Below are 21,787 nucleotides of genomic sequence, written 5' to 3'. Positions count from 1 at the left end.
TGAATTGAACTGAATTGAGTGTGCTAACTCCATTGGTGCAGCATCTTTGAGCTTCCTTTGCTTCTGCTGATATTTTTGTTCTTGAATTATTCTAACGGAACCCATTTTTAGTGAGATTTTGAGAATGTTAAAATGAAACAGCACATAAAGTATAATTTCAGTTTCTTCCGTCTGGGCCAGAAACACAATAGGTGTGTGGCAATTATAAGTGAAGGCAGCAATAAATACATGCATGAATAATGTGAAATTATTTTAGCTTCTATATCTGTTTTTGTTTGTTATTAATTTTAAGATATCAGAAGCAGAAGAGCAGTAGGGGTGAATAACTCACCAAAATTCCAAGTTGGCTTTTAAAAAGTTTGTGAGGGGGTACTAAAGAGTAATGTACCCTAAGCTCTCCTTTATTGACTTCTTTATTTCCTGGGCCTCCAATTCAGGGATTAGTCCATCCAATTTATTTGCTTTAGCCTCAGAAAGCAGTCCCACTTTCCACAAGGACAAAGGCTTAGAGCTGCTAGAATGAATGGCTCTGGTTAATTGATGTATCCAAAGTCTGTCTGTACATCAGCCACTCCATCTGTCTGCCTTTGCTTAAAAAGGCGCCTTCCTTAACTCACGCTTTGTATTTTTCCATGAACTAGTTCTACATTTTGGGAGAAGGAGCCTGGTTGAACATTTCCATCTTCTTTCCTGTTTTAAAAAGAAAAAAACAACAACAATCATCCTGATCTGTCAATTTGAATAGAAGTGTACTTTAACAAGATCCTAGGAGCTTATTTTCTACCCCATAGCAAGGTACTCATTGTGTAAGTTCCTGCACTTGTGGATTCTGTGAGGTGCTGACATGAAGTCACAGTCTAGAAACCGGTGGCAGTTTTTTAAATGTGTCTAAATATTGGCTGCCTAGATACTTTTTAAAGCAGATTTATGCTGCATTTTAAAAATCCATTAAGCTACATTATGAGCTTATTGTCCATCCAGATAATATCGATCAATTTTAGACTTCCAAAATCTGCATGTATAATTGTCCCATGCAATCAAAATTGTTTATATGTGTAGTATTTTGAGACATTTATAAAATTATAAATCGGAATTATTGATATATGCCACAATATATTTGATTACGTTGAATGCCCAATTTATACCACTATTCATTGTCTTTTTTTTCTCTATTTCATAATCTTGGCCCGTGACTTTACTTTTCTCTATAGAAGATACTTCTCAGACCACACAAAATTAGTGTCTTTGACAGATTATTTTAAAGTAGCACATCTTATGTGGTATGTTCATTAACAGTAGAGTTTGTTCATTATAAAAAAAATTTGGCATTAAAAGAGACTAAAGAAAAAAATTAAAGTCAACCTTAATTGCATCTCTTAGAGATAGCCACTGTTATTTTTGTCAATTTTATTTTAATTTTTGTCAAAATTATTTTGGTCTGTATGTGTGTATATGTTGCATGTATATGTTGTTTATGTGTGTGTATTTAGGTGTTGAATGCCCGCCAGTTAAGATCATATTACCTTTGCAGTTTTATATCCAGCATTTTTCCCACTCAACTTTATATCATGTGCAATTTATTCTTTTAAATATTTTTCCAAAACACAAAACTTTTAATAACTACAAAGTATTCCAGCCTATAAATGAGATTTAATCATTGCTAATTTTTGACACACAGGTATTTTGCAATTGTTTGCTGGTGTGAATAAAGCTATGACAGACATCTGTATGCTCTAAGTCACTTTGCTGATTGAGTTCTTATATTTAAGTTCTAGAAAAAGAATTTAAGACTTTGATACCCATGTTGTCAAATTCCTGCAGCATCTCTATAATAAAAATTATCTTCTACTCTGTAGTTGATTGAATTATTAGCTTAGATTTTAACTGTGTTCCTCTCTCTATGCCCCTTGCCATCTAACTTTGCAGTTAAGTGTACACACTAAATGCACTTCCTCATCCATTGACTTTCACATCCATGTGAAATAAGTCACATGAAATAAGCCATGTGACTTATTTCAGCCAATGGGATGGTAACAGATGTGCCATAAACAAGGACTTGAAATGTGCTTGTACCATATGGCTTGTCTTCTTCTACCTCCACAGTCTTTATGAGAAGTGCATGTCCTAGATAGATCATTGGTCCCAAAAGGACTGTAGATGCACAGAGCAGAGCTAGCCAACTGCATTGAGGACATAAAACTTGATGCAAAAGCTATTCAGTTAAGCCCAGCCTAGATCAACCCACTTCCAGGCAATCTGCAGATACATATGAGCAAGCCCAGCTGAGATCAGTAGAGCTGCCCCTAAGGAATTCGCAGATATGGGAGAAATAAATGTTTATTGTTATATGGCACTGGGATTTGGTGATGGTTACGCAGCAATAACTAACAGATATACCCTTAGTAATTTAATGAGAAATTTCGTCTTTCATTTAATAACAAACAAATGATGGCAATACAACATAGTGGTTAATAAAAGAGTCTTGGGAGCTATCTGGACCTAAGCTTGAATGACCTTAGGCATATTGCTTAATCTCTGTGAACCTCAGTTTTATGGTCTGTTAAATGGGAAGATATCAGTACCTACTTTCTAGAAATGTTATTAAGATTAAACCAGTTAACGTCAGTTAACTGATATCAGTTAATATTAACAAAGTGTTTGGTACAATGCCTATGTCCAAAATAAATGTCAATAAATGATTTGTGTTGTTTTCCATTAAGGAATATAGACCTCTTCAGATCAAAGGTCGATATTAAATTAGAGTTAATTACTTCTAGAATCCTAGGCTAAAACAGTGCCTGGTAAATAACAGGCATTCAATTAATATTTGTTGATTAGTGATTGTCTTTGCTATTGTTCTTCTACTTAATAAAATGAATTGGAAACAGGGGTGGGTAACACCCCATTGTTTGCTAGATCTAGAGTTTCTTCTTTTGCTGAATTACTTCCACAATGATAATAATCTACCTGAGTTTACTCCATCAGTGACAATTTTCTTGAAATAAATAAATAGGCATGTTATGTGTGCACTGCATGATGGAAAGATCTAACATTCATACTCCATAGTATCGTAATTCCCCATCGTCATTCTTAGTATCCAACAATCCTCTACACTCCACCACCAACAGTCACTGGATAGGGTCGTAGGGTGATTGTACACAGATGTGGACCTAAAAACAAGTGTTATGCTGAGCATTAAAAATATTCAACAAACTCAACACACATTTCTATAAAAGTTCTACTAGATGCTGCTTAAAACAAGAGGGACAGGGCTATGATTGGAGGTTGCACAGGCCACGTCTGCCTAATCTATAAAGACTAAAATTTTTTACCAATCTTACCGTAGGAAAAAAAAAGTCGACGTGCTTCTATTGAGCTTTCTGCTTTGCAGATAAATTGTTTAAACAAAAACTCCTATCCAAGATTAGCACGGTGCCTGGAAAGTTAGAAGCACTCAATAAATGCTAGCTATTATTTTCGTTGAAAAATATGGTTAATATTGATAGGACTGGTGATTGTAAGTTAATTGCAGTTCCCTACTTGTGGCTGTAATCAAAGCAGAAGCCCTGCTTTTTAAAAACCAATCTGGGGTACAAGCACTCCAAAACATAATACTAGGATATTTTAATTCATATTTGTTACTCCAAGCATCTATGCATCAATTGCTTATGGAACACTTACCATGAACTAGATACTGCATTGGGTACTGAGGATACTACAAGGAGGGAAGTATTCTCAAACCAAGATCCCTTCCCTCACGCAGCCGGCGTTCAAGTCAGAGAAGCAGATGGGAAACAAATGAGAAAACACGAATAATATATATATTCATTTTTTTGACGCAGAATTTTACTCTTGTTGTGCAGGCTGGAGTGCAGTGGCACAATCTGCAACCTCTGCCTCCTGGATTCAAGTGATTCTCCTACCTCAGCCTCCCGAGTCTCTGGTACTACAGGCGTGCACCACCACTCCCAGCTAGTTTTTGTATTTTTAGTAGAGACAGGGTTTCACCATGTTGGCCAGGCTGGTCTCAAACTCCTGACCTCAAGTGATCCACCCACCTCGGCCTCCCGAAGTGCTGGGATTACAGGCATGAACCATCACTCTCAGCACAAGAAAATAAATGATCAGTTACTGATAATTTTCAGGAATAAAATAAAAAGAAGGATGTAGTTCACAGTGCTAAGATGATAAAATAATGAGACTGAGTGGTCAGGAAAAACCCATGTTCTCTTAGAACTATAGTTCTCTATGTTTATTGGGTCTCCATTATTTTTAAAAATCTGATGGATTCTATGGACTCTCTCTCCAGAAGAAAAAGAAAAAAAAACAAAACAAACAAACAAAAAAACATATACACAGGCACACAGGGCTCACAGGCATTGCTTATATTTTCTTGAATCTCTGCTTTAGACACTCATCTAAGTCCTATCTTTGTCCATGACATCCTGGTAGCAAAAGCAGAAGTAAGAAATATTCACTTCCGTATTGTCTTGGAACAAATTGTCAAAGCATACCACTTCTCTGACTTGGAAAAAACAATTGTCTGAACTCTCAATAGCTAGTGTCTGCATATTTTGACATAGAGGCACTATACCATATCGTCTCTGGCAGAGGTAGCTTGCTATGTACCAGAATTCTTGCTGCCTCTATGATAGTTTAAAGTTGGGATTGGGAAGCCACTCTCCACACAAGGACTACATTTCCCAGCCTATTCCCATTTCCTTCTTAGTGGTACAGTGATGGGACTAATTCTTGCCAATGAAATGTGAGCAGACGCCGTGTATGACACTTTCAGACCAAATCTTTTAAGAAGCCTTCATCTTGCTATGGTTTCACTTCATGCCAGCTGAATGCCGGTGATTATCAGAATCAAGGGAAAGGTGAAACCACACGATAGAGGAAATCTGGATTCTGAAATCACTACATGAAGGAAAATTACTCACCAGCTAGAAACGTTCACATATTTTACATGAGCGACAAGTAAACTGAAATGGTGTTAAGTCACCAACATTTGCTATTACCCCTAAATGATTATTTCCTAAAGTGTGATCCCTGAAACAGCAGCATCAACATCACCAGGGAGCTTGTAAGAAATGCAAATTCTCAGGACCCACTCCAGAAGAACAAAGTCAGAAACTCTGGAGGGGTGGGAGGGACCAGAAATCTGTGTTCTAATTGGCTCTCCAGGTGACTGGGAACCACTGCTCTAAATACGTAATACAGTGTCTACAAATGGGGCTTATAAAATCTGATTTCCTTGGTTCAGATCTTGGCCACTTATGAGCTATGTGATCTTGGGCATGCTACTTAACTTCTAATGTCTCAGTATGTTGCTAGGTATGGATACCTAAGGGTAGATCACAACAGTATCTAACTCCCAGGTTTTGACATGAGCATTAAAGGAGATCATCCATGTGGAGGGCTTACAACAGTGTCTGATGCACAGTAAGTGCTTAGAAAACTCTAACTGTAGTGTTTATCAAACTGCAGCCAAGTCTCAACCCCAAAGTTTGCATTAAATGGACTTCTCATTTACCCCCTCTGCTTAACGCTATTCCCGGGCACATCTGTCCTGGCAGGCATTCATTCCATCAGAAAATGATTATGGAGGTCCTTTCATGTGCCAGACATCATGCTAGGATCCAGACCTGCAAGGGAAAACAAGGCAGACTGGATCTCTGCCTGGTGATAGGCCTCTGACCTGACCGACCTCACTGTGGCCAGACAAGCAAGGACACTGAACAAACAGGTGGCTGAACTGGACCCTGAGGGAATAAGACCAACACATTTTTTTCATTGTGCAAACTTCTGGCTGATTTTCTTTTTTCACCCATGCGAGAAGATGCCCTTGCTTTTTCCAACAGCCGCCCTGTGTGCAGACTAATCTTTGAATCTATGTTCTCTAAGCTGCTTTAAAATATGACGCTCAGTGGTTAATCCAAAGGCTGTAGAAAGAGCCCTGATGCCAGGTGTAAGCATATTTTTAAAGAAGAGGGGATACTTTCAAAACTAGCACCTGGGGCCAGCCAATTAAATTCCTCAATGAAAAATGCATGAAAAAATGGAAGGCTGGATGCCTCCACTTTGATTCTTACTCAACTCTGATTGGTCACAGGTTTGGCAGTTTTGTTTCATTGACCAACTGATACCTGTCACCCCCTCATGAGGACTTGCACCTGCCCTTAAATGAACCAAAGCTGCCAGCTCCCCTCAGCCCCTTTGAACGCTCTTTATCAGCTTTAATTCTTAAAGCCCTAGAATTTGTCAGCTTAGATTCCCCACAGTTCGATGGGCAAAGGGGTGTGTGCTCCAAGCAGCCTGCCAACTTCACCATCACAGCTGCAACTCTCCACAGACACTCTGCTGTGGAAATGCAAAGAATTTTACAAAAGAGTCACCCTAACCTCACATAGTCTGTGAACTCCAGTCCCTCCTGTTCTTTCCTGTTCTTTCACAGGAGATCCAATTTCTCTCTGACTCAATCTTTGCCAGGGCACAAGGTCAACTGGCTGGCTTCTTATACTCCTATGGTCCCAGATGTATAGAGTGGGCAAGAAATGAAAAAAATTAAACAAAATCTATGCCCATAGCAGACATCAATAATCAATTACAGGACTTTTATACCTTGCCTAGATCCATCCTCCAATTTGTGAGTGCTCCAGACAACCATCACTAATTAATCTTGGTGGTTATTTAGACCTATTTGCCATTACAATCTAGACCAGCCCTTATACAGAAAATAAAACAATAAAAACAAGAAAGGAGAATGACTTATCCATCTTCAAACAGCATGTGTGAGTCAAAATTTAGATTAGAATTCAAGTGTTCCTAACTTCTAGTCTTGCGCCCTTCCTTATGCCAAGAGTCCATCAGGCCCCTTGAAATATCTGGAGATCCACTCCACCTCTCCAGATTAAACAGTCCTAAATAAATGACCCATGAAATGTCCTTGGGTTCAACTTTCATCTCCCACCAGTGTGCAAGATAAATGGTGTATTAGTCAGCTATTGTAGTAATGCTGCATAACAAAACATCCCACAAATCCAGTGACTAATAGCTACAAGCATTTATTCTCACATTCATGGGTCTGTAATCAACTGTGGCTCAGCTGATGTGGGCTTGACTTGGCTCCATGACTCCACATGTGCTGCATGTGTATTTATTCTGGAGTCTTGGATAAAAGGGCAGTGACTACCTGAGTCATGCCTTTATCATCATGGATTAAGAAAGCTCAAAACCTGAACCCAAACATGCAAGCATGTTTAAGGACTCATGCATACATCATGCCCTCTAACATTGCATTGACCAAAGCAAGTCATATGACCAAGCCCAAACTTAGCAGCATGCAGAAAATCTCTGCCTACATTAGGAGAGGGAGGGAGTGGATATTTGCTAAACAGTAATATATATTTTTTAAAACATGGCTTTTAAAATTATCAAGAAACCTTTCAGGGAGGGCTTCAGGGGACTTTTTTTTCACAGTGAGATTATACCAGGCACTCACTAGAGAAAGTTGATAAGCTGCTGAGCACCAGACTTAATCTCTGAGAAAGTTAAATCATGTATTGTGTTAATATTGGCTCTCTGGTTTTATTGCTGATTCCCCTGCTTTAAGGGAAGCCTGACATGAAAATTCTCACTCCACGTAAGACAGATCATGAATATTTTAATGGCCAGAAAGTGAACTCCTCAAGAGTCACCTTTATGTCTTCCTTAACGCTACTTTGCCACTCCTGGTGTTTTGAAAATATATGGGTGTTCTGAAAGAAGGTGTTAAATAAATGATAAAATCATGGTGGTTAAGAGTATGGGTTTGGGAGAAAGAGTAAGCCAGATTCAAAGTTAAAGCCATCACTTACTGGCTGAGTATAATTGGTCACTTGTCTAACCTTTTTTTTTTTTTTTTTTTTCCTTTTATTTCTTTATTATTATCTTTTTATTTTTTTTAATTTATTTATTATTATTATACTTTAAGTTCTAGGGTACATGTGCACAACGTGCAGGTTTGTTACGTATGTATACATGTGCCATGTTGGTGTGCTGCACCCATCAACTCGTCATTTACATCAGGTATAACTCCCAATGCAATCCCTCCCCCCTCCCCCCTCCCCATGATAGGCCCTGGTGTGTGATGTTCCCCTTCCTGAGTCCAAGTGATCTCATTGTTCAGTTCCCACCTATGAGTGAGAACATGCGGTGTTTGGTTTTCTGTTCTTGTGATAGTTTGCTGAGAATGATGGTTTCCAGCTGCATCCATGTCCCTACAAAGGACACAAACTCATCATTTTTTTATGGCTGCATAGTATTCCATGGTGTATATGTGCCACATTTTCTTAATCCAATCTGTCACTGATGGACATTTGGGTTGATTCCAAGTCTTTGCTATTGTGAATAGTGCTGCAATAAACATACGTGTGCATGTGTCTTTATAGCAGCATAATTTATAATCCTTTGGGTACATCCCCAGTAATGGGATGGCTGGGTCATATGGTACATCTAGTTCTAGATCCTTGAGGAATCGCCATACTGTTTTCCATAATGGTTGAACTAGTTCTAATCCTGTTTCCGCCTCTGTGAGTTGGGGGTAGCCATATCTATCTTGCTGGGTACCTATTAAGTAACATAATGTAAGCAAAATGCCTGGTCCACTCTAGGCTGTCAATATATTCTAGCTCATATTTTCATTCATTCTTTATTAAAACTATCTGAAATCACTGAGTTCCTCTGATGCAGTAGCCAATAGTGTCACTAATCTAATATTTCTAATTCTTTTCTTTTCAGGTACCTAGGAGAATTGTACTTCTCGTCCTCTTTTGGGGATATGCATACCCATGTACTTTGCTTTGGCCACTGAAATATGAACAGAAGGGACTTGTGTCACTTTGGAACAGAAACTTTAAGAGCCATGATCCATGATTTCCATGTTCATTTCCCACTGCTGTGGTGACTATGAAAACATTGGTCAAGATGAACTCTGTATCAGCCTGGATCTCTGAGAGACTTCATGGAGCAGAAATCCTCCAGCCTACATGCATAGTGTATGTAGCATGAGAAAGAAAGAAACTCATGTTAAACCACTGAGATTTGGAGGGTGGTTCTTACTGCAGCATAACTCAGCCACTGTGCCTGATATACTTGGTATTATTAAATACGGTCTACTTACAGAATATTATGGATTAGATTTTCAGAAAGATTTATGTTGCAAATAAACCAGCTATACCTGCCAGTATACCAGTACTTCCCCATATCTACAGAGTAGACCTCTTAAGTCACAGAAGTTCAAGATTTAGAAAGAAATAAAGAACACTCTGATTTATACAACTAAAGCCTCAGGAAGAGAAGGGGTGGAGCTGGTCTCACAGACCACTATGTCTGGGAACTGAAATCCTATTCTCTTTTTTCCTTTACTTCTTCACTCTGCTTCTCTCTGCATGCTGCCTTCTTGTGTCTTCCTGAACTCTGACTTTCTCCAGGCAATGAGAAAGTGGCCGAGTGGCCATAGGTGCTCTGGGCTCATGCACCATTAGCTTCAAGATCGTAGGATGACGTTTCCCAAAGTGTGTCTCAAAGACCATCTTGGATGTGAATTACATGTGCATATATTCCAGCTCCCCTCCAACTTTACCAAACTGATTCAGAATTTTTAGTGGTTTGGCCTGGGAATTTGCATCTTACCATGTTTATCAAGTGATCCATAACCAAAGTTGCATACCTAATCTAGTAAAGGACCATCAAAAGTCCGGCAGGAGTGGTGGAGTGACAACATGGGCAGGCCCACTAGGCTTACAGGGTTACAGGATTAGGGTGAAGGAGACACACAGTCCCCAAAGTTGGGAGTCAGGAGAAGGGATGCATGAAGCGTACACACAACCATGGAAAGAAATTGTGAGCCCAGACAGTGCTCCAGTCCAGTTCTTCTATAATTGGGAAAATACTCTGAAACCTAGTCTACCTGAAGACATAAAGCAGAAAAAAACAAATCTTCCTCTCCTTTAAAGCCATTAGCAAGTTTCAACTTCTAAAAAGTGGGCCGGGCATGGTGGCTCACACCTGTAATTCCAGCACTTTGGGAAGCTGAGGTGTGTGGATCACCTGAGGTCAGGAATTTGAGACCAGCTTGGCCAACATGGCGAAACCCCATCTCTACTAAAAATACAAAAATTTCTCCCATCCTTTACCCTGAAGGTGGACATGATTTCTGGAGGTGAAGCAGGCACTTTACAACCATGAGGTAAAGGTTAGGAGTATCTTAGAGACGTTCCTCTGATATTGTTCTGCCATAAACCCATCCCAGCAGGTGTTGACCTCCAGATTCCTAATTGTATGAGATAATTAAGTGTCTTTATGGCGTTAGTCACTGTCAAATTTCCTTTTTCTTGCAAATGAATGAATTCCCATCAGATGCATTTCCTGATTTATTCCTCATAATAATATAGGCATTATCATTCTCACTTTTTGAGTAAGGAAGCTGAGGTTAGTCAGAGAAGCAGGTCATTTCTTTAAGATCACAAATCAAAGAAGCAGTGGGACTAGAATTCCAAACCAGATCTAGGTGACTCAAGGGCTCTTTATAAGACGCCTGCCTACCTGGATGGCTACACATTTTCTTTTCTATTTTTCTTGTCCTGCCTCTTAAAACTATCATGTAATTACATTTTTTTTTTTTTTTTTTTTTTTGAGATGGAATCTCACTCTGTCCCCCAGGCTGGAGTGCAGAGCTGTGATCTCAGCTCACTGCACGCTCTGCCTCCCGGGTTCATGCCATTCTCCTGCCTCAGCCTCCCGAGGAACTGGGACTACAGGCGCCCGCCACCTCGCCCAGCTAATTTTGTATATATTTTTTAGTAGAGATGGGGTTTCACCATGTTAGCGAGGATGGTCTCGATCTCCTGACCTCATGATCCGCCCGCCTCAGCCTCCCAAAGTGCTGGGATCACAGGTGTGAGCCACCACGCCTGGCTGTAATTACATTTTTTATGTAATTACTAACATACCAGGAGAACAACAAGTACAGTGCCTGAGACACAGAAGATAATCCGACCACGTTCAAATAAGTGTTCATTATTTGAGGTTTATTAAGTAAAGGTAGGAGACTTACATCAAAGACTGAGGACCGGGAAGCGTGGATTCAATATTTTGAATCATTTATTCATGAAGTGATGAATCCTCGCCTGTTCTACTAGTATACTTAGCTGTTGCTACGTAACATACAACCCCAAAACTTAGTGACTTAAAGTGATAACCATGTATTATTAAAAGTAATTGCAAAAACCTTGACTGCTTTTGCACCAACTTAATAATGTCTCCTGAGTCTAGGAGATGGCTGGATGGTTGTGTTTATCTTGGCTGAGCTCAGTTGATTTAGGCAGGGCTTATTTTTGTGCCTATGGTCAGCTGGGGGAGTTAGCTGGGGATTTAGAATGGCCTTGGTTGAGACATGAGTTTCTCATATGCTTTGCTTAGGCTGGTCCATGTTAGTTCATGAATGGATGGCAGGGATTCAAGAGTGAGCAGAGTAAGCAGAAATCTGTTAGTGCTTTTGAAGCCCTGTTTTGTATCACACCTGCCAAGGGCCAAGCGAGTTACATGGCCAAACTCAGAATCAAGGCGTGGGGTACAAAACTTTGCCCTGGGTGGGTGTGGTGGCTCACGACTATAATCCCAGCACTTTGGGAGGCCAAGGTGGGCGGATCACCTTAGATCAGGAGTTCAAGACCAGCCTGGTCAACATGGTGAAACCCTGTCTCTACTAAAAACACAAAAATTAACCGGGCATGGTAGCGGGTACCTGTAATCCCAGTTACTCAGAGACTGAGGCAGAAGAATTGCTTGAACCCGGGAGGCGGAGGTTGCAGTGAGCCAAGATCGTGCCACTATACTCCAACTTTGGCAACAGAATAAGATTCCATCTCAATTAAAAAAAAGAAAAAGAAAAAATAAAGTATTCTAAATGAGAGAAGAGTTAGGGACATCACAGCAATAAATCTCCCATAAATCCCATGGTGGATAAGTAAGAAGTAGCTATGTCTATGACCTAGGCCTGAATAACTGCTGGTCTTCCTTGGAGAGGTGAAACAGCTGAGCATGAAAGTGAGGAGCTATTCCCTAAGCAGCCCAGTAGGGTAGGAGAAAGAAGGGTTGTGCCTTAAAGGACCTGAATTTTGAGTCCTGGTTCTGTCATACACTTTCTCTACGTGACCTTAAGGAGAGAGACCACTTCCCTTTTCTGGTTTGGAGTTTCTCTACCTAGAAAACGATAGAGACAAACTTTCAGAGGCCAACAACTAGAGGCCCACAGGCTAGATCTGGCCTATGCATTTGTTTTGTTTGGCTTGCCCAGTATTCTAGTTTTAACTGAGCCAACATTTAAAAGTTAGAATGTTTCAGATAGAAATCTGGCTTTCTGACTGATATGGTTTGGATTTGTGTCCCTACCCAAATCTCACATCACATTGTAATCCCCAGTGTTGGAGAAGAGGCCTGGTGGGAAGCGATTGGATCATGGGGGTGGATTTCCCCCTTGCTGTTCTCATGATAGTGAGTGAGTTCTCACGAGATCTGGTTGTTTAAAAGTGTGTAGCACCTACCCCTTTGCTCTCTCTTTCTCCTGCTCTGGCCATGTGAAGACATGCCTGCTTCCCTCTTAACCTTCTGCCATGATTGTGAGTTTCCTGAGACCTCCCAGCCATGGTTCCTGTACAGCCTGTGGAACTGTGACCCAGTTAAACCTCTTTTCTTTATAAATTACCCAGTTCCAGGTATTTCATTAGAGCCGTGTAAGAACAAAACAATACACTGACTTTGCTCAAAAATCCTGAAAGATTCAGCAAAGTTGGGTCAACATTCCACTACGGCAACAATGGATGCAGCTGAGCTGTGGATCCTTATCTGGGATATGCATTGCTCTCCACTATCTGACCTGCTACAATCTCACTTAGTCCATATTGTCTCCTAAACCCTAAGATTTTTCTTTCAGTTGTCTGAACTCACTCATTTAAATTCACCTTTTGTCACTGTAGACATTTGAATTGGGTTTCCTGGACCAAATAGTGTGATAGCTGGACTCTGTGAGTCCACAGCATTGTTTTTTTGGTGCTCAATTTCACAGGTCAATACAGAAATTCTCCCATCAGTGCTCCCTGATTTTAGGCCAGTGGATCTTAACCCTATGGGAACTCAAATCCTTTTGAAATTCTGATGACATCTATGGGCAGAAAAGTGCTCATATAAGCACACACATGTTTGAACACATACACACACACACATACACAATATCACATAGTGCTTTGTCTGTCAACCTCCATTATCATAGAAGACGCAATTTGTCTGTCCTGCAATCTATGGTGAACCTCAAGTTCTCCATCAAAGTATTCCCACCATAGTCCTGTCTAGACAATTTTCAGATCTATTTAGGACTCCAGAAAAGCACCTTCCCCCAACAAATTTCTTATAGTCAGAGGTCACCGTCTGTTGCCAGTTCCCTCCCCATTTCCCATTCACTCTTCCAAAGAACAGAGAGGAAAACAAGCAAGTTATAGCCAAGTGACCCACGCTGAGAAAAGAGCAGAAGTCAGCAGGGCCCTGACCTTCCTGTGTAGGTAACAAATTGGATACCATGTTTGCACCAAGCCCTGGAGGGAGGGAAGGAAGGGGGGAAGTAGGGAGGAGGAGGGCAGTGTGGGATGGAGGTGGGGTTACAGGGTCAGCAGACTTGGCTTTATGCATCCACACAGCAACTCCATCCACCTCTTCCCAGGAAGCAGCCACTGCTGCAGGGCATGCAGAGGGTAGCAGCTGGAGGTCAGCAGAGGCCAATGCATGCACACACAAGGGTGTGTTTGTGTGCTTGAGTGTGTGTGTCCATTCCCAGCCAAGGGCAGGGAAACCTACTGAGTTCAATTCTTTTCAGAGATCTCCAAGGACTTTCTGACCCAATTCCCACTTATTAAACATATAATTACTTTCTTTTTTTCTTTCCCCGCATTGCCAGAGGACAGTGTAGTTTGGCCTTTAGGTGCATAGTTTCTGGAGCTAAACTCCCTGAGTTCAAGTCCCACCTGGACCTCTTAATAGCTGTGTGAATTTGGAGGGTAACTTAACCCCCAGTTGCCTCAGTTTCTCATTTCAAAAGAAAGGGAGATAGTAACAATGACTTCCTCAAATATTTGTGAAACCTTAGTAAGTTAATATGCATAAAATGCTAATAAGCACAAACTATAATTATTCATTCAGCAGACACATATAGAGGAGCCTATATATGATGTATTAATTTTCTTGAACATCTATTCTGTGCAAAGCAATATTCATTTTATGTAAATTATATTAATTTCCCCCCAGAACCCTGGCACAACAGATGCATTTAATTCCCATTTTACAGATGAGGAAACTGAGGTTCAGGGAAGTTGGGTCCCTTGCCCAGGTTTATCCCACTAATGAATGATGGAAACAGCCAGGTCCATCACATTTCAAAGCCCCGACTCCTAATCAATTCACTGTGATCTCCAATTTGCTTTTGTATTCAAAACACCCAGGTCAAATTTAACCTATTAAGTGAATGAACCAATGGGGGGTTCTGCCATTCTCCCTTTCTTTGCTATTTCCACTTTAGTCTTTGTCCAGAGGCAGCCCTGAGGAAGTCATGCACTTCTTGGATATGCACATCTCTTTTCTCTTTCCTGCTCCTTGATACGGTTCCATCAGTCTTCATCTTCCCCACTCAACTGCCGTCCATCTCTCCTACCAGTTCCTCCTCGGAAGTAAGGCCCCAAATATTTCCCTGGCACTGGAGGAAACTCATTCTTTCTGGTTTAATTCGCCCCGTCTGGCCTTAATTGCTTTGCCCTGTTGTGAGAGGAGACCTCCCATGGTGACGGCCCTGAGGATGGGTTGGGGGGTGGGAGGGTGGAGGAGGAAATCAGGGTGAGCTGTTGAGTGGATTAGTCCAAGACCAATGGGGCAGCGGAAGTTGGGGATCTCGGAGCCTGTGGCTCCAGACCCACCCTTGGTTGTGACGTTTACGACTGAACTTGGGCAGGAGCATGTGTCTGGGGGCTGTGCTGGCCTCCCTGGCCCCTACCTTGAGTGTTTGGTCCTGCAGCTCATTAAGCAGTGACACTTAGCACATCATCAAACTGCTTTACAGGCACAGCCCACACAGCTCCTGGCCTCTGGAGTCTGCAGGTAGCGGGCGGACGCTGACCTCCCAGCAACTGGAGCTGGGACTGGATGGACACACAAGGGGATCAAAAGACCTCATGGGGAAAAACAGACCAAGAACTGCATTAGGGCACCAGGACCCCTGACCTTTCACCCCCAGAAATGATACAAGACTAAGGTGCATCGGAAACAGGGGTTCTGGGTGTGGTGTCATGGAAAAAACATGGCATTTGATGTCCTGTGAACAAGGCTCAAATCCTGAATTTGTCACTTCCCAGCAACTGTGAAACACAAGCAAGGTTTTTACCTTCTCTGACCTTCTGTTTCCTCAATAAGGCCAATAGAGGGCTGTTGCTAGAAATACTGGGATGAGACATATGACATGCTTAACCCAGAGCAGGCAATAAATGGTGATTATTTGAATTACCTACTCCTACTTTCCCACTTTCTGAAGACTGAAGAGATCAATGGGATCAGGCTGACAACCATTTGTTTTACCCCTATCCTCCCTCCCACCTCCGTGCCCCTTTTTTGGTGTGTGAGTTCTGCGCTTGGAGCTCTGAAAGTAAACATTGTCTTTTAATGTCAGAAAAAAATCACAATAAGAAAAGCAACAATAAAAATAAAGTAGCTTCGGGTTAACAAGTGTCTACTATGATCCAGGGGCATTCTCATTCCAGATAGATAGATAGATAGATAGATAGATAGATAGATAGATAGATAGATGGTAGATAGATAGAGATAGACACATACATACATACATAGATACATAGATAGATAGAATCCCATTATGTTTTCACAACTCTGTGAAGCATCTATAATAATTATTTCCATTTTACAGAGGAGGAAACTGAGGCTCAGAAGGACTAAGTCATTTGTCTCATGTCTCATGAGTAAAGCTATAACGTAAACTCAAATTTTTGACTCTGAGTTTTTATTCCTTCCAACGTTAGCATGGTGGGAGGGAAGAGCAGCACGCCCTTAAAAGGGGTGGGAGGGAAGAACAGCATGTCGGAGACTGCTGGCAGATCAGGGGGTGCTTCTGGTCCATGTCCCCTGTCCTGGGTTCTTGGAGGTCCATTTGCAGACACCCTAACTTCCAACCATCCTTCAGAAGCCTCAAATATATTCTTAAATCTCCTTGAAACAGCCCTGGCCATGAAGAGCCTGCTTTCATGGTTGATGTGCAGTGATGAGGCAGGGTTAATACTTCATTAGGTCATGGTGCCATTTTGCATTTTATGGATATTCGGTAACACAAGCAACAACAAACTCACAAGTTCCTGGGCCTCACTTTCTCTGGAGGTGCAGGCCCAGGATGAGGGACCCCTGAATCTGGCCATGAGATAAAAGCCTATACCTGACTCTCATGAATGTGTGGAGATGAGGCTCCAGGACTTTGGGATAGCGGCCCCTCCCTCCCTCCCACTTCTGTGCCCCTTTTTTGGTGTGTAAGTAAGTTCCCGGCTTGAAGCTCTGAGAGTAAACAATCCTCTTGGCCTGCCTGAAAGGTGAGTGTATTTTGTGGAGATCCTGTATTCATTTACCGGCCTGCCATAACAAATTACCACAAACTGGGTGGCTTAAACAACAGAAATATGTTGTCTCACCAGTCTGGAGTCTAGAAGTCCAAGATCGAGGTGTCAGTAGGGCTGGTTCCTTCTGAGGCTGTGAGAGAAGATCTGTTCCATGCCTCCCCTCTATCTTCTGGTCATTTGCTGGCAATCTTTTGCATTCCTTAGCTTATATTAAGTTGGTGCAAAAGTAATGAAAATAATTGTGATGTTTGCCATTACTTTCAAAAGAAAAACTGTGATAACTTCTGCACCAACCTAATAGAAGTATTGCCCCAATCTCTGCCTTCATCTTCCCATGATGTTGTCCTATGTGTGTGTCCATCTCAAAATTTCTCCTTCTTATAATGATATGGGTCATACTGGTTTCAGGCCCTCCCTCATGACCTCATTTTAACTTGATTCCCAAATAAGGTCACATTCCGAGGTGCTGGAGGATTAGGACACTGACCTAAGAATTTTTCAGGGACACAATTCCATCCATAATAGTTCAGAAAGAGAAACAGGACTCACTCTTTGGTCAGTCTGATGAAGTCCATGGACCCAGTTCCTCAAGTAAATTCACAGGAACATGTGCATTTAAAAATGTTATATGATTTTTAAAAGTTCATGGACTTTCTGAAACACGAGGTCTAGGACCACCAGGTTAGACCTCTGGTAAGTTGCCAAGACACATATATGTCATGAAGTCCATGACAGCAAGGTGGGGAATGTGGTGAGCTAGGTAAGGTCTGGAAAATAAGATAGTAAGTTCAGTTTGGAACATACTGAGTTGAAAGTGCAACATGAATATGTTGCATGGTACCAGTACAATATCCAGTTCCAAACCGTCAGCTTGGAAGGGAGTATAGGACTTAATATTGAGTCCTTTATTCTTTGTTTCTCTCCTCCTTTGTTCCTCAAAGGCTTCTCATATAGCCAATACATGCTAGGCTCTGTGCAATATATGCTGGGCATGTTAAAAACAGTGAGAGCATATGTATCCTCAAGGAACTCACAGACTAATGTGAGAGTCAGCGGTGGGGAAGGATGGAGAGACCCCTGATATGTATCATGACAGGCATTGTAACAGAAGACAGTGGACCAGAGATGATGTGTTTTACGGTGTGAATGTATGCTGGACAGTGATTTAGGGAGGATTCTCTGCAGGAAAAAATAAGTGAAAAGTCAATGCTGCAGAGAAGTGAGGAGGATATTGGTCTTCCTATTTCTAGCAACAGCTCTTCCCTATTTTTGGTCTACATGACTCTGGTCAAACTAACTGCACCTTGAAGTCAGAAGATGATATGTAGTCCAAGGCTGGTCAATGAGAGCGTCAGATTCTCCCAAGACTAGTGATTGGTGCAGGGATGAAAAAGCGTTCCAAATCAGACCAATTGGAGCAGGTGAAACTGAATTCTGGCACTTTTGTGTGACCTTTTGGCAACAGAAACTCTCCCCTTTTCTATGAATGCAAATGAGAGACTCTGAGGCTGGAACTACCTAGGATCTCGCCAGCAAAAAGAGACAGCCTGTCTGGGAACAGATAAAACCAAAGGAAGGCAGAGTCGGTGGATGGACCACCCTATGTGAGACCTGGAAATAGAAAACAAGCTAGTCCCTGGGTTTTTAAGTTATGTGAACATATGTATGTAGGTAAATTTATATAGGTATATAGGAGTATGTATATATATTACAATGTGTGTGTGTGTGTGTGTATTTATTTATATACCTATGCACTTACCTACCTGTATGGATATCTGTAACTTTATGGTAGGTAATACACACACGCAAACCCTTATACGTGCACACACACACACACACATATGCACATAGGGTAAGTAAGTGCATATGTACCAAGGAGGGGTAGGTATTAATTGCCTTAACTGGTTGAAAGTTCAAGTTTAGACTAACTTCAGGCATAGTTGGATCCAAGTACTAAAGAAGCATTTGCAGGCCTTGGTCTCTAGTGCTTTATCGTTGGTTCTTCTTTCCTCAACTTTGGCTCTACTCTTAGGCAGGACTGCACTTACGATGGTGCATCAACTGCCTGTAGTTCCCAGTTTACATCCAATTCAGCAACCCCAGTGAAAACAGAATATTTCCCCACCTCAAACAATTTTAGTAGAAGTTATGTTAATACACATATGTACATATATATATGTATATATACAGGTAGGTAAATGCATCTGGATATTAACACAACTTTAATCAAATTTTCTGCCACTTGTTATCAAAACAGTTCTTACCAATGTGACAGTTTCATCCAAGAGGGCCACATCTGAGTTAGAGCATAGAGGTCCCTGTGGAAGAGCATCTGTGCCAAAGAAAAAGCTGAGTAAGGAATGGGAGCATTATTTAGGTTGATCATATATAGACAGAAGAACCAAACTAGTCAAAGGATAACATTTAAAATAATGCTGGCACAAATGTGCCATGAAATATGGAAAGATTCTTGAAGAAGGTAGAATGGGGTTCACCTTCAACCAAATGATTCCAGCTGACGGTAGTGTTGCAGTGTCCTTGTACAGCTGAAGACTTGTGGAGCCCAGACAGATTAAGTTAATTGTTAAATGCCTTACTATTAACTAACCAATAAGAACAAATCCCAGGTCTTCTACTGAAATTGTTTGAGGTGTGGCAATGTTCTGTTTTCACTGGGGTTGCTGAATTGGATATAAGCTGGGAGCTACTGGCAGTCAACACAAGGTGTGCAGCCCTTCCTGAGAACAGAGCCAAAGCCTAGGAAAGAAGAACCAACGATAAAGTGTTATAGACCAAGTCCTGCCATTGCTTCTTTAGCCCCTGGATCCGGCTATGCCTGAAGCTAGCCCAAACTTGAACTTTCGACCAGTTAAGGTAATTAATACCTACCTCTCCTTGCTACATGCTGTGATTGATCTACTATCTCTTTGGCAGTCAGTTTACACGCTGAAAGTCCTTTAGGAACTCTGTGGCTGTACTAATGCCTGTAATTTTGTCTGAGGGTCCCTTCTGCAGCCCCTGGACATAGAAATATTCTTGTCATCATGTAAAAGAAAAGCCAGATGCAACAGAGACTTAGAAAGCTAAGCATAGAAAGACACATATTGCATGTTCCCATTCATATGTGGGAGCCACAACAGTGGAAACTGATGGAGGTAGAGCGTAGAATGACAGATACCAGAGGCTGGGAAGGGTGTGTCCACAGGGGTAAGGGATAAAGAGAGGTTGGTTAATGAGAACAAACACATACTTAGATAGAAAGAATAAGTGCTAATGTTTGATAGCAGAGTAACGTGACTATAGTTAACAACAGCATATTGTATATTTCAAAATAGCTAGAAAAGAGGACTTGAAATGTTCTCAGTGCATAGAAATGATAAATACACAAGGTGATGATGGATGCCCTAAATACCCTGACCTGATCATGACACAATCATGCATGTAACAAAATATCACAGGTACCACATAAATGTACACAAAAGCTACGTAACAGTTAAAAAACAAAAAAGACAGCCACAGTCCTTAACTAATTATTGCAGGAATTGAATAAATAACTTCCCCAGTTCCCTTGGCCCTCAACTGAGATAACTCGCTGTCAGCCAGCAATTCCCAGGGAGTAACGCTCCAGTTTCCCTCACTACGACTGGCTTGATAATGATGCCCTTTCTTGACTTTCTTCTCTTTCCTGCCTCATTTTCCACTCCTTTGCCATGATGTCCTGGGATCAGCTCCCACATAAATTACACTTACCTCCTTATCTCAGGCTCTGCTTCGTGGGGAATCCGAAATAAAACTCACATACCATTTTTGTCAGTCTTAGGTCAGTGAAAATTGTGTTTCTACATCTTACAGCCAACAGAGTCCCGACTAATGTACCAGATTACAAGAGAAATGTCCACAAGCCCTGGAAGTTACTAGAACTATGTTCCATTGATGGAGATGTCAACATCCTTATCATAAAGAAATTTCTCCATCCCAGGGAGAAGCAGAGCAGGCACCTTTGATCCTCAATACTTAGCAGAAGTGCCACAGTCTTCCCTGAGGAAGAGGGCTTGGGGCATTAACAGAGAAAAGAAAGGTGCCTGGATCATTCCACTGAGTGTCTCCTCATCCCATGAAGAGTAGAAACCCTGGATCTTCTAAAAGGTCCCATGTTCTTTTCTCATAAATGTTGCAGGCTCCCTGCTCCATATATTGCCGTTAATAAATTATACCCCACCTCTCTTTTAAGGCTCTTTTGTTATAACTCAGGCTCCCAGTTCCATTCACTCTCCATTACTTGAACACTTCATTATGACATTTTTTTGCAAGCTGAGAGCATGGCTCCTGACACCCTCAGCCAGGCAGGAGGCAGAGATCAAAATGGGCCATTAAGTTCCTGTGGCCAATGCACAATTTTTTTTCCAGAGTCTATTTTCTGCTGCTTTTAAAATAATGGCCTCAAATGTTTCTCTTCTCTAGCAAACTCATCTGTAGCATGCCAAGGACAGAGCTCGAGACAGAAAGGTTAGAGTGGCCTGAAATGCAACTGTTTCCTCACATTCTTAATTTTCCCCTAGCAGGGAGGAAGGTTTAATCCTACTTAAGGCAAAGCTGTTCTTTTGGGTTATTGGCTGAAATTCACAATGCTGGCCATTGTGAATCATGCTTTAAAGCCCTAAGCAGTGGTCACAAATGTATGATCCTGAGATGTTGATGAGGGAATGCAGCCCTTGGAAGTCTGGGAAAGATAACTCTTCAAGTGTCTTCCAAAGCCCAAGTGCTCAATGCTATGCTTTCAATATGCCATCTTCTATTCTCGTTTCTGATGGCTTCCTCTGGGAACATAAGCTAAACAATGGGGAATAAAGCAATTTGCAAAATATAAAAGGAAAGACAACATAGGCACATGACATTTATACGTGCTTCATACATAAAATGCACATTCAATAGATATGCATCTACATAGCCAGCATATGTGGCTGTGGACTTCACATGCATGACATCATTTCATCCTCCCATGAACCCAGGAAATTAAGAATTAATATTATATTCATTTCTCAGAAGAAGAGACAAAGTCACAGAGAGGATAAATTACGCACCCAAGCCCACAC

The 21,787-nt window shown here is 41.3% G+C and overlaps 1 long non-coding RNA gene across 1 annotated transcript in view; it reads right to left on the bottom strand.

The window, feature by feature from the left end:
• LOC140712801 (uncharacterized) overlaps nucleotides 1-19,345 on the bottom strand; it is a 78,203-nt gene extending 58,858 nt beyond the window's left edge. Inside the window, exon 1 of the long non-coding RNA XR_012094599.1 lies at nucleotides 18,959-19,345. This is a non-coding gene — a long non-coding RNA (uncharacterized lncRNA). The remainder of the gene's footprint in view (nucleotides 1-18,958) is intronic.
• Nucleotides 19,346-21,787: the final 2,442 nt, after the last annotated feature.

This window comes from Chlorocebus sabaeus, chromosome 11 (genome assembly GCF_047675955.1).
Source record: "Chlorocebus sabaeus isolate Y175 chromosome 11, mChlSab1.0.hap1, whole genome shotgun sequence".
Taxonomy (NCBI): Eukaryota; Metazoa; Chordata; class Mammalia; order Primates; family Cercopithecidae; genus Chlorocebus; species Chlorocebus sabaeus.
This window is presented reverse-complemented; position numbering and strand designations above follow the sequence as displayed.